At 46.7% G+C, this 14140-nt stretch overlaps 1 protein-coding gene across 1 annotated transcript in view; it reads right to left on the bottom strand.

Moving 5' to 3' along the window:
• Positions 1-8023, bottom strand: part of LYN (LYN proto-oncogene, Src family tyrosine kinase) — a 123734-nt gene extending 115711 nt beyond the window's left edge. The window contains exon 1 of the mRNA XM_039524486.1: positions 8005-8023. The gene's annotated coding sequence lies outside the window, so the exon portion shown is untranslated. The remainder of the gene's footprint in view (positions 1-8004) is intronic.
• Positions 8024-14140: the final 6117 nt, after the last annotated feature.

Here is a 14140-nt window from a genome sequence, read left to right as displayed (position 1 = left end):
AAGATCCAAACCTATACTGATCTGGTAACATGGCTGACCCTTTGGAGTCAGAAGAACATTTTGTATGTGAGCAGAGGTTTTTTAAAGAACTTCTCACTTTACTGGATCGAGGTGTTGATTGGGAGCCGGAGAACTGGAATGCAATAAAAGGGGCTGTGTGAGTTCTTTTTTTGGCTTCTTGATAATCAGTGTGGGGATCAGAAGCACAGTTTGTGACTGGTTAGGGAGATTAACTTCAGTGTTTTCCACCAGTCTTTAGGAGTATCTATTCTCCCTTTTGCAGCCTGCTCTGACCTTGGCATTTCCAGTGAGGGTGGCCCTAGACACCCAGGCTCACAGGTGTAAAGCCAGTTTTGCCCTCCTCCAACTTCTTCTGTCAGTCCTGCATTAAGTGCAGTTTGGTAAGGATCAAGAACCTGGCCCAGTGAGTTACTCTGGATGTATGCTGCTGTAATGGAGATCAGCACTTAGTACTGACCATTGGTTTGGCTGAGGAGACTGACTAAGGGGTACCGCATATGCTAGTATTTCTGTAGCCTCACACAAGGTTTGTGATTTGTGAGTTTCCGGCTGTGGACAAATTAGCTGTCCATTTATTTCCATGAGAAATGTTTTTACACTTTGTGCTCCCCCTCTGTCCTTCCTGACTGGCCAGCTGGTTGACATTGGTCACATTTACAGTATTCTTTGGACTGATGGGTAAACAGACTGGTTGGCCACCAGCCATATATACACATTGAATACATCAGGCCATGTGACTGACTTCTCCTGAGCATAATGGTACACTACCCACACCGTTGTACTCATCAGCCCAGATGTGCAAACAGCTTAACATGCAATGTTAATTTATCACTTCAAAACAGTTTTGCCCTACTTGCTTCACTTCTTTGTTAATCTAGATTTGGTTGCATAATTTCTTTTCTGAATTATGTATAAAGTGTCAACCTCATTGGCATCACTCCAAAGCTCCCCTCTCTCCCCCCACTCCTGCTCCAAGCATGCACAGACATAGGAAAAATTATACACATAGGACAATGCACATGAACACCCAGGGATCTGCCCCAGTCAGATAAGGGAGGAGATGGGCCATTAGCTGCCATAGCATTTAAACATAAGAGTGGTTAGGTTTTCACATAAAACCTAAACTAGACATGTAATCACCTGCTATTTCCAGCATAATTTAATGCCTGGTATTAGCATTTGTAAGAGTGTGGCAAGTCTGGAGCCCTTGGGTGAAAGAATCAGGATACTCTTTTTAGCTACCAGAATATGCGTATTGAGCCAGAATCATCCCTGGTATAAGTCCACTGACATCAAGGTAGAACAATCAGATTTCTGTAACAAGGCATTAAATATATTTAAAATGTTAAAAACTTTCACCCTAGTCTGTGTTTTTCTTCCCAGGAGTGAAGAAGAATGGTTTGCTGTAGTTTGTGTGTTATTTATATCTACTTGTGTGAGTCACTCAATGGTAGTTTTTATTGAATATATATGACTGACATTGAACTATGGCACTGTTTTCCTGTGATAAGCTTTGTTATATAATTGGTAGTGATGCTGGCTTTGCCTCTTGCTATTTGGTAGCCATAAATAGCTAGCGCTGCTCATGGAGATCAAATGACTTCAGGAATGATCTAAAGCAAAAGGCAACCTGTCCCCCCATTCCCCGCAAAAAAAAGACCTGCAGGAGAGAGACAGAGAGACCTCCCCCCACATCCCTGCCCCCAGCATTTGCTTAGTATGGTGTGGATTGTGTCCAGTGTTTTGTTTTATTTGTTAGAAGATGAAACTGGCATGAGTTTATAGTTGCTAATTAAGAGTCTGCTGTACAAAATGGCAGCCTCCAACATAAAAGCAACCACTTTAAAGTGGTCCAAATACGCTCCTGCCCCCAATCTTTTCCCTCAAATGTTGTATCATTCTAGCAGGATGAATCTGAACTCTCCTCTATGAGCCTCTGAACTACAAACAAAGTAGGGAGGAGTTTTAAATAATCTGTTTTACCCATGCAGGTTAGTTGTTTTCATTCTTCATCCAACCAGTTGACTGCTAGGGTGGTCGGCATTGGTCCTTGGTGTCACAAACCAGGAGCTAGGCTGTTAGGCCTAGTGACCGGAGCAAGAGCCGGGCAGCCAGTAACCAGAGCCAAAGGATCAGAGCTGGAGTCAGGAACCAAAGCCAGGGGTCAGAGTTGGATTCAGGAAGCCAGTGCAGAACAGGAGCAAGGCTACAAACAAGGCAGGATTAGGACTAGTGCAAGGCAGGCCCACAGGCGAGCACAGCGGCAGGACTGCATATTGAGTAGTGAGAGAGCAGTAGTTGCTGATTCCCTCCACCAATCAGGCAGTGTCATCAACCAGGAGCCCCTGCTGCAGCTCAGCTGTGCTCATAAGCTGCCAGGAGACCCAGCAGGCAGAGCTACACACTCTCATTCCTGACACTTGGAGTTTCTTCACCAGGGCCGTACATCCTCATGCCAGCTCATTTCTGTTCACAAGTTCCCAGCTGGCTATGCTTTTTGGTTCAATTGTCTCTCTTAGAAAACTACATGGTCCATGGTGATCAAACTGATAGTCCCTTCTAAAGGTCACTTCACTAAACCAGACATAGCTGAGATTACAAAGTCATCTTGGATTCTTTGCCTCAGCCCAGGCACCACTGAGTTCGGCTTTAGCCAGCAAGCAGCTCCTTCTAGAAGCTGGACCTCTATGTCCTGCTTTCACCATACAATTTGTTTCTGCATCCTGCCTGCCACGCCCACCCCACCACCCCATACACTCATATGGGAAAGCCCTGTGCCATAAGTCACATGGCATAGTCACATGGAAACTGTTGTTCATTATATGAGGCTTCACTTGTTGTATATGTGGTGAATGCTTGGGACATTAACCCCTTGTAAATTGCAATTCAGCATAAAAACAAGGTTGGTCCCATTATGCAATTCTCCCTGAGAATAATAATAATAAAAAAAATGTAAAGACCATTTCCCAGCACAAGGTTTCTTACTCAGACTCTTGGCCTTCTCCCAGGAAACCTCCAACTTCCTGCTCTTGGAACACTTGTTTTCTTGATCCCTCCTTGGAGCATCTGTGTGAGCCTGAGTTGTAATTAACTACTTGTTTGCCAGGAACATATCCTCTTCCACTGGTCCAACTGCTCTACAGTAAAAAGGAACTCCACCATTAGGCTCAGTGATAACTAATGTCCATTGGCACTGGCTTCTCTGAGTCTACATCTGGACCAGAGAGTGTGTAATCCACACAATCCCCTATCCAAATGTGATTGCTGTAGTCAGCTCTTGTGGCATTGCTGGGCAAGGCTTCCTGCATTTAACCTTTTCTGAGGAGACTTTCATATGAAGTACTTATACATCAAGAATTCATAGCATGCAGTTCGTTACCACCTTTGCCCTACTTGTCAGCTGTCTAGGTCACAGCACCTGGTACAAGATAATTAAGCCATTGGGACCTGTCCTGCTCTCAAGCCATGACTCTGTTTCACAGTAAAGCTGAGTGGGCACAAAAGCCACTTACCAGAATAAGAACTGCTGGTTGTCCTGGCACAAAAATGTGACAAGCTCTCAGAGGTTTAGATGGCAGTGTCCTAAGATGTGACAAAGGTAATTTATTCAAAGTATATCAATCTGTGGTATAAAGGCAGCAAAGCCTCCTTCTCTGCATTGTACATTCTGCTTTTACAGTGTTAGGACAAAGAATGGGGAAAGTGCTTTATTACCACCTACAGCCCCTGTTTATGAGGAATTTATTTCCATCCAGGTGTTGATGAGTTCATTGTGCTGTCCCCATAGACCACAGGTGTCCCCATGAGAAAGCTGTTGTATTGTCTGGGGTCAGTTTGGAAGGGGAGGGGAAGGACTTGTGACATTTAGGGAGAAAGAGAATGGGCTGTCAGAAGACCACAAAATCATATACTGGTGAGTTTTTGAAGATGTCACTGGCTGCACACCCCACATAGCATGCATACAATACTGCAGATTTTCAATAAACACAGGTAGCTAGAACTGCTTTAAAACTCCCCATTTTCAGAGAACCACAGAGTGGCTGGCCAACACCTCCACTGATTGCCAAAAGGAAGGCATTTGAAAATTCATTTGTGTATGACTTGTACAAAGGCACCTAAAGAGCCAGGATTGCAGAGCCAGGACCCCTGCTCCCCAGAGACCAGATATGCTAGTAGACAACACTATTGTTGGTACATTTGCTAAAAGAAAGAGTAAATGTTGAAGATACACAAAAATTCAGGGTTAACTGCCAGGTAATAGGAAGAATAGTCAAATGGCCAGATCTTACTCTACATTACTACAGCTGTTTAGCACAGCTCAGCAGGTCACTGGACAATTCCCACCCCCACCATCCCCAGTTTCAGGGAATCCTTAGGTAGAGTATAGTCAGGGCTGGCTCCAGGTTTTCTGCCGCCCCAGGCGGCAAAAAAAAAAAAAAAGCCGTGGCAGCAAGATTGCGCCGCACCACTCTTCGGTGGCAATTCGGCGGCATGTCCTTCGCTCCGAGAGGGCCTGAGGGACCCGCCGCCGAAACAGGGCCACCCGGGCGGGGGGGGGGGGGGAAGTGGGGCAATTTGCCCCAGGCCCCACAGGGGCCCTGCGAGCCCTGGCCCAGCGGCGGTCTGGGTCTTCGACGGTATTTCGGCAGCGGGGGGCCCTTCAGTCACTCCGGGTCTTTGGTGGCATTTCAGTGGCGGGGGGGGGGGGGCCTTCAGTGCTGCCAAAGACGTGGAGTGACTGAAGGGCTCCCCGCCGAAATACCGCCGAAGACCTGGACCGCCACCGGGTGAGTACAAGCACCGCAGCTCCCCCGCTTTGCCTCAGGCCCCCTGAATCCTCTGGGCGGCCCTGCACTGAAGACCAGGACATGCTGCCCCAATAGCAGCTGGAGTGCTGCCCCTTGGAATTGGCTGCCCCAAGCACCTGCTTCTTTAGCTGGTGCCTGGAGCCGGCCCTGAGTATAGTTGCTGTAGCACCTCCTAGATCACCCCCTATCCTTCCTAGTCACCTGTGTCAGGGTAGGGCTGAGGAGAACAGGCATGGCCATTGCAATTCTTAGCTGCTGGAACAGCTCGGGGTTGGGGGGGGGCAGGGGTGTCTTTGAAAGCCAGCATAGAGAAGACCAACACTTCTTTATGCTGGAAACCAGACCAGTGGGTGAAGGAACCCAGAATTAGGGTATGCAAAGGACATCTTTGCTCCCGCCTCCTCAACTTCTCTGACCACTGCTTGGCCATAGCTTAGGATTTGGCCATGTCTTTGTAAACCCCCCCCCCCTCCCCCGCAAGGTCAATATCCTAGCTCCTTTATTAGTAAATGAAAATAACTCCCTGCTGTTACAGACAAATCTAGTTGCCTTTTTGCAGGTCCCATAACACCAGATTAGGTCCTTTTCTAGGTGGCTATATCCTAGAAAAGGGGAGAGGGTTAGTGGAAACATTATGTGGCTATTTGAGGAGTTTTGAGAGTTCTGCACCTGACTGACTTTGTACAGATCATACTTGCACGTACTTGCACACTGTATGAATAGATTATACCCTTCAGTGAGCTGAATATTACTTGACATCTTAATGCATTTGACAAGTAAAAAATTAATGCAGCTAATATAATTTCCAAGTACTGTTTTACAGCATTTATTCCTATCATTTGTTTTTAAATTATAAAAATGTTTAAACAATGTACTGTAGGCTGTCCTAACCTGACACACACTTGCAAAGATACCATTGTTTTGCTTGCATTTAGCTCTGATGTCCAATTATATCATCATGAAACCCAGATCCTAGTGGCAGATTTTACTATGCTACACAACTCTGATTTACTTCAGCAGATACCAGTGTTACTGCTAGCCGATAGGTCATGCAATTGTTCCCCCAACTCCAAACTCCTGCAGTCAAGACAATGAGGTAGTAATTAAGGAAACACTGAGAAATAAATTTTGTCCATGTGATGTGGTTTACAGACCCCACACTAAACCAGAGGAAGGCATGACGTGGTAATGGGTCAGGGACGCACTGCCCATCTCTAGCTGGAAGCCCAGTGAGAGGGAGGAAAATTACAGGCTGTACCAGGAAACGAGGCTGATGCCTGGAGTTTTAGCAGAGCAATTGCAGCATTGGTAAGGCCACTCTGGGAGCAGTGGTCCATATTTCCTCCCACACTTCTTTGGAGCCAAGAACCTATGAAAGGCCCCAAAGACTGGGATGATGTCGTCCCCTGGCAGACAAAGCAGGTACTACTAAGGCTGACCATGCCCCAAATGGAGGCACCACAGACCGATAGGAAGTGAGCAGTCTGGATACTGGGAACAGGATCCTGGGTCAGGATCTGGTGGAGTGGGAGGGTCTGGGTCCCCCAACCATGCTGCCCCTTGTCTTGAGAGAAAGGGAGACACACAGGAGAGACTGAGGCCCCCCGTATATGACTTAGCAGGGTGCCCTCTAGGAGGGGCAGACTGAAAAGAAATGTGAAACCACTGCCTGACCACCAAGCCAGCTAGCTATCAAACTCCACCACTACAAAATTGGTGGAAAATTCGAGCGTGTGTCCTCAGGCCCAGGTGGTAGCCCAGACGCCAAAGGAACATTGCTGGTGGTGGCTCTGGCCTGAAGAAATAAAAGAGGGGTGCAGGTGGCAAAAAGGGTCAAGCTGGAGCAGTTTCTCCAAATTCTCCCACCCAGAGTATGGAAGTTGGTGGTGTGACACCAACCATAGAGTCTTCCAAAAGTAGTGACAATGACAAAGTTACATACAGTCTGCCAGACCTGGTTTGGGAAATACCAAAGGTGGAATCTAGCTCAACCATGCTCAATGCAGAGGAAGGGCAAGGAGGGGAGGTGCAAGAGAAACCTGGCTTCCCAATTCAAGGTTGGGATGGCCAACTGACCAGAGACTGCCCTTGGGAATTCAACCCCACAGAGAGATGAAACAGGAGGGAGGCTCCAGCCTGGTTAGAGGCACTTCCATGGGAACACCGTTCAATGCGGGAGACAAGCAATGGAGGCCCTACACTGTCTGGCAACTGCTTCATGTGTGGACAACTGGGCCACTTCCAATGGACTGCAATTCAGGGCAGATCTGGGTGGCAGAATCCAGAGCTCACAAGAAGGGACCCCCCCCCCCAAAAATATTGGTGGTCTCACTGCAGGTTAATGGGGTCAGAATGCAAAGTTTAATAGATTTGGGGTGTAGTCAGACGATGGTCCGAGAATGCCTGTTAGGGTTTGAGGGAGAGCCAGGTTCTTAGCAGTATTGGTGAGTTTACTGGCTTGAAAGTCCCTCTGGAATTCAGCCACAGCTAGGATGGGTCATTCAGTCCTTTGTTCAGAGCTTCGTTTACAGAAAAAAGTTACTCCAGGGGTTAGAAGCAGGAATGAAGACAAAAACGGAGAAGATGCAGCTACTCTTTATATTCCTTTTGCCATATGGCTTGAACTTCCTGTGTCCCAAACACATGCTTCACAGCACATGGCATGGAAAAGCCTTAGAGTTCTGTTCACAGCCATACCACCTCTTATGCGTTAGCAAGGCAGGTATCCCCTGGTTCCTTTCATTGGGTCCATTGTACAGTTGATGATACCTGATGGGCCAGACTAGGCAGTGCTGATGCCAATCTGTCCAGGGGTGTCACCCAGATGCACAGCACAAATTTGGAAATACAGATATACCATACATATCTATAACTCTAATACAAAGGAGATACAAAAGTATAAACAAAATCATCATACTTGGCAATTCATAATATTTTCAGATACCTTACATGACATATTTGGTCATATTCCTTGCAATTTTATGATATTGTATCAACAATATCATAAATGGTCACCCATATTCCATACAGTGTACTTAAATGTATCATGTTAACCTGCTGAAAGTGTGGAAAGAGCAGGAGGGACTTCTTGTTGTTCCATTCCCTTCTGAACTCGGCTCCCAGGCTATGATGGTTCCCCACCCAGAGACAGTAACAATCAGATAAGAGTTACTACCTGAACAGGACCAGCAGATACGGATGGGAAGGTGCTGAGGCGTTGACGTATTTTCTGCAACCTAAGGTTGACCTCACCTGGTGTCTCACCATATAGAAACCAAACCTGGATGAAAACCATGGAAGAACATGTGACCACTACTCAAGAAAATGTGGGAAATGGTGTGGCAGGAACTGCAGATTATGATGACCCAGGGTATCATTGAGGAGTCACACAGCAAGTGGTGAAGTCCAATTGTACTTGTGTCCAAACCAAACAGTTCAACAAAGTTTTGCATTGACTTTTGAAAAGTGAACACAGTGTCCAAGTTCAACATTTATTCCATGCCATGTGTCAATGACTTGCTGGATAGGTTGGAAGCTGCCAGGTATATAACCACTCTCAATCAGACCAAGATTCCTCCTCACACCCATATCCCAGGAGATTGCCTTCTATACACCCATGGGTTTATTCCAATTTACAACTACACCCTTTGGTCTGCATGGGGCCGCCACTATGTTCTGGGGTTAATGGAAAAAGTATTATGATCACATAGGCAGTATGCAGCCACTTGTATCAATTATATTTGTCATTTATAGTGAGACCTAGGATGACGACCTGAGACACCTCACAATGGTCCTACAGGCACCCCAGAAAGCAGGACTGACAGCCAACCCTGCTAAATGTTGTTTAGCCAACTGTGAACAACCTGAGAAACAGTGCGTGTGTGTGGGGGAGTAGTGGTGGTGATGCCCATTGGTGGGAAAGGTGAAGGCTTTGTCAGAATGCTCGATTCCCTAATACATAGAAACAAGTGTGCTGCTTCTGGGGCTAGCAGGAAACCATAAGTGTCTCATCCTTGACTTTGCCACGCTTGCTGCCATTTTAACTGATCTGGAAAAAGATGTTTCATCAAGGAAAAGCCTCTGGATTGAAGCCCGTGACAAAGCCTTCCAGGTATTACAAGAACCACTGATCCAGGAACTTGTTTTGTTTCACCCTGACTTCTCAATCCCTTTTATTTTGCAAACAGATTAATTTGTCAGCCTTGGACCCATACTGTCACAATAAGTAGGAGGAGAGAAACATTCTGTCCTATATCTTAGCAGGAAGTTGTTCCCATGGGAAGTTGCCTATTTGATTATCAAGAAGGAGACCCTATCTGTAAAGTGGGCTGTAGATGCCCTACATTTCTACCTATGGGGTTATGGTTGTGTATTTGGCTGTCATGGTTTTTGTTCCTATGGCAACTGAGTTAGATTATTAGGGGATAGCCCAGCCGGTTTCAGCCGATTGGGTGAGCTCTGTGTCTGTAAATAAAATGGTAGTTTTGTTAGCTGTCTGCTGTCTGGCCTCAAGTGATTTCTTCCTAAACCGGCTGCCCCCAAGGATACAACAAGTGGCGACGAGGGTGGGATTCTGGTGCTGCTCCAGTAACAGAAGGAAGTAGAAGTCAAGGTAAAGAACAAACAAACAAAAAAGCTGCTTGTTTGCACTGACAGTGAAAGTGAAACTAAAAATCACGGCTACTCTGACCAGGCCACTGGAACCTTTTGATGAGAATATAGAGCAGTGGCATGTGTATACTGAGCATTTTGAGCTTTTTGTTATTGCAAATGACATTACAGAAGCGAAGAAGGTGCCAATATTCTTAAGTGTTGTAGGGGCTAAAACCTACTCCCTGCTACGCAGCTTACTACACCCTGTTAAGCCAGTGACTAAATCTTACAGTGACATTGTGGAAATCCTGGGGTCCCATTTTTCCCCAAAACCACTGGTAATTGCTGAAAGATATAGGTTCCACAAAAGAGACCAAAAGGAAGATGAAACAGTTGTACAATTTGTAGCAATTTTAAAAAAGCTAGCAGAACACTGTGAATTTAAATGATGCCCTGCGTGACAGGTTAGTGTGTGGCCTCTACAGTGAAGCTATACGGAAGCGCCTACTGACAGAGGTTCAGCTTACATTACAGAAGGCTGTTGATATTGCTGTCTCCATGGAACTGGCTACAAGGGAGGCACAATACATCGGTGCATCCCCTAGGGTGCAAAACGTGTCACAAGAACCGACCCACAAAACTGTGCAGAGTCAGGAATGTTACCGCTGTGGTAAGCTGGGTCACCAGGCATCAGAATGCTGGTGTAAGGACCTGGTGTGTCGACACTGTGGCAAAAAGGGACACATTGAGTGTGCCTGTAAACAAAAGAAAAAGAGGCCTGTGGTCTGGCTGACAAAAAGAGGAACCCTGCATATCCTAGAGCAGACCCAGGAAGATCAAAGTGACACCTCATCGCAAGAGGAAGTGCCACTGCATGTTTTGTCTTTGGCAATGGGCTCACATGAATACTGGGTAACCCCGTTGTTGGATGGCAAACCTATACGCATGGAACTGGACACCGGTGCAGCCGTCTCGCTGGTCTCCGAGACTGTGTATAAAGAAAAGCTACAGCATCTTCCGCTTAAGGCAACAAAAACTGTTCTGAAGACGTATACGGGAGAAGCTGTGCCCATGTTGGGCACTACTGATGTTAAGGTGGAGCTCAATGGACAGGCTGCTAAATTGCCACTGTTTGTGGTGAGAGGTAACTACCCAGCCTTAATGGGTAGGTCTTGGCTTGGGAAGATTCAGCTGAACTGGGCAGAAGTGCACCGGATGACTAAAGAAGAAACCAGTCTAACCCCTATACTAAGGAAACATGCTGCTGTTTTTGGAGATGATTTGGGAAGTATGAAGGAAATCACTGTGACATTGAACATTAAACCTGACAGTCCACCAAAATATCTGAAAGCCCGAACTGTGCCATATGCCATCAGGCCAAATGTTGAAGCAGACCTGGAGCACCTGGTCACCAATGGAGTCCTAATACCAGTTACCCATAGCTCATGGGCCACTCTTATCATTCCAATAGTGAAGAAAGATGGCTCTCTCCGGATTTGCGGTGATTTTAAAGTCACTGTCAACCCAGTGTTGTGTGCAGAGCAATACCCGCTTCCCCGCATCGATGACCTCTTTGCAGGCCTGGCTGGGGGACAAAAGTTCAGTAAGATTGATCTGAGTCAAGCATATTTACAGATGCACGTCGATGAAAAGTCCCAAGAGCTGTTGACTATTGTGACTCATAAGGGGCTTTATCGATACTGTCGCCTACCCTTCAGAAATTCTGAAGTTCTAACGCACTTTGATCCATCCCTACAATTGGCCTGCGATGCTTCCCCTTATGGAGTAGGAGCAGTCGTGTCACACATTATGCCTTCGGGAGAAGAGAGACCTATTGCTTTTGCTTCACGCACTCTAAGCAAAGCAGAAACTAACTACGCCCAAATCGAACGTGAGGCATTAGGAATTGTTTTTGGAATTCGGAAGTTTCATCAGTACCTGTTTGGGCGAAAGTTTACTCTTCTCACAGACCATCGACCTCTGGCGTCAATTTTTGGACCCTACACAGGCATTCCCCCATTAGCTGCTAGTCGTATGCAACATTGGGCATTGTTACTTTCAGCACACACATATGAAATCAAATATCGGAAATCCACTCTGCACGGCAATGCAGATGGCCTCTCAAGGTTGCCTTTGCCGGTCAAACATCAAGATAGTGCCCAAAAGGAAATCTTCTACTTTGAACAGGTAGAGAATACACCCATCACTGCTATTCAGATAAAGAAGGCAACTCGCGTTGACCCAGTATTGTCCCAAGTTATGGACCTGGTGATGCATGGAAAATCTCGACAAACCTCTCCGGTCTCACCCGACCTTGTTACCTACATGTCCAGGAGGACGGAGTTATCGGTCCAATCTGGTTGTTTGTTGTGTGGGAGACGTGTCATTATTCCACCACCACTGAGATCACAGATGTTAGAACAGCTACATTCCGGTCCCTGTGGAATAGTGCGCATGAAGGAAATTGCACAAAGCTATTTTTGGTGGCCTGGATTGGACAGTGCTGTTGAAGAGAAGGCAAAAGCTTGTATGTCATGTCAGGGTGTGAGGAATGCACCCCAGTGGGCACCACTACACCCATGGGACTGGCCTGAAAACCCGTGGCAACGTATTCACATTGACTTCGCTGGCCCCCTTGAAGGAAGCATGTTCTTAGTGGCAGTAGATGCCCATTCTAAATGGCCAGAAGTCTCTATAATGCAGTCCACTACTGCAGAGAGTACTATCCAAAAACTACGAGGACTCTTTAGTCGTTTTGGTCTGCCAGAACAACTTGTGAGCGACAACAGACCGCAGTTAGTCTCTCAGGAGTTTCAAAATTTTATGAAGGCAATGGGATACACCACATCACGTCAGCACCATATCATCCATCCACCAACGGATTAGCTGAAAGATTTGTGCAGACAATGAAACACGCTTTGAAATCAGCAAGGGGACAACACTCCATTCAAAAGCGTCTGGATACCTTCTTACTTTCCTACAGAAACACACCTCATGCTACGACCCACGCATCTCCGGCCTTTCTAATGATGGGACGACAGCTGCGCACTTGCTTTGATCTGCTGAAACCTTCTGAACCCCGACAAATTGTGCAACATCAGCAGCAAAATCAAGTTATCAGACGGGCACCCAGAGCAAAAGAGTGAACCTTTAGCCCGGGACAGCCAGTTTTGGCTCGGAATTATACTTCTAGAGCTAAATGGGTCCCTGCCACAATCATCACTCAAACAGGACCTGTTTCCTACACAGTCCGGACTGCAGAGAATCTTACCTGGTGGCGACATGTAGATCAGCTGTTGCCAGGTCATGCCAGTCCTCAGGACACATCTGCAGTTGAGGGGTCTGACTTCACCACTTCTGGTGAGACACCGAATCACAAATCACCTGTTTCTGACTGTTCTCCTCCATTACTGCCGGTGGCTGAGATACCCCTTTGCCCAGCACGAGCTGATACCACCTCCTCACCTGTTCGTGCTGCGGACCCAGAGCCCATGGTACTTTCAGGTGCAACAACACCAGAAGTTCGCCGTAATCCACCTAGAGACAGAAGGCCTACTCATCGGCTGGATCTTTAGCTAGGGCGAACCCACGGTTATGGGGCAAAATAATCCCCAGGGTTTAGCTGGGAATGGAGGCAGTCTACCCTCCTTCTCTAGTCTAGTGTGTGTTTTATTTAGGGGATGTTCTTATGGGGGGGGGAGGAATATGTTGTGTATTTGGTTGTCATGGTTTTTGTTCCTATGGCAACTGAGTTAGATTATTAGGGGATAGCCCAGCCGGTTTCGGCCGGTTGGGTGAGCTCTGTGTCTGTAAATAAAATGGTAGTTTTGTTAGCTGTCTGCTGTCTGGCCTCAAGTGATTTCTTCCTAAACCGGCTGCCCCCAAGGATACAACAGTTACCTGTTCTGGCTAGCAACTGATCTCACCCTATGATGGCGACAGTCCACGAAAGATCACAACTCCTGAATCATGTGGTGGTACTTGTCTCTGCAATCGTTCCACTTCAAAGTACACCAAGCTGCAGAGATCATAAAAATGAAGATATTTTCCATGAGATGGGGAAAGGTCTGTCAACACAAGTGCATCTGCAACTCTGGAGCTGAGGGGGAGTGTGTGTGATGAGGTTTACAGACCCCATTCGAAACCAAAGCATGGAGCAGTACTGAGCCAGGGAGTCCTGCTGGCCCACTACAGTCCTTAATCAGGAATAATGTATATTAGCTGCATTTTTACTAGTTTAAAATGGTTACACTTCAAAATAGAAATTTACAATTTGCTAGCTCCTGAAAATCCATCTCTAGTACACTGTACAGCACTAAGATATCCCAGTGACAGGAATGTTAGAAATACCTGAACTAGACAGACTAAAACAATCGATTGGGTGAATTAGTTTAGACTAAATATGAATCTCAAGGCTATTCCTCCCCACCCTGACCTCAGTACTTAGAATCACAGGGAAAGGAAAGAGTCAGCATGTAATCGGGTTTGACTCACCACAGTGGCATCTCCTGCTGGCCATCCTGGGAATTAGCTCGGGGTTGCCAGTGCACCATCCTCTGCTGGTGTCTCGCCCATTGTCACTCCTGTTTCTTGTCCAGGACCCACATCGCTCCCTGGACAGCGTTGTCCTTTTCTGGACACAGTCCTCCAGCTGTGTCCCACTCAGCACTTTCCCCCCTTCCAGGAGACCGACAGTCCTCAGCCCAACCACTTGCCTC

This window comes from Mauremys reevesii, linkage group 2 (assembly GCF_016161935.1).
Source record: "Mauremys reevesii isolate NIE-2019 linkage group 2, ASM1616193v1, whole genome shotgun sequence".
NCBI classification, from domain to species: Eukaryota; Metazoa; Chordata; order Testudines; family Geoemydidae; genus Mauremys; species Mauremys reevesii.
The sequence above is the reverse complement of the archived record's forward strand: the minus strand, read 5'-3'. Positions and strand labels throughout refer to the sequence as shown.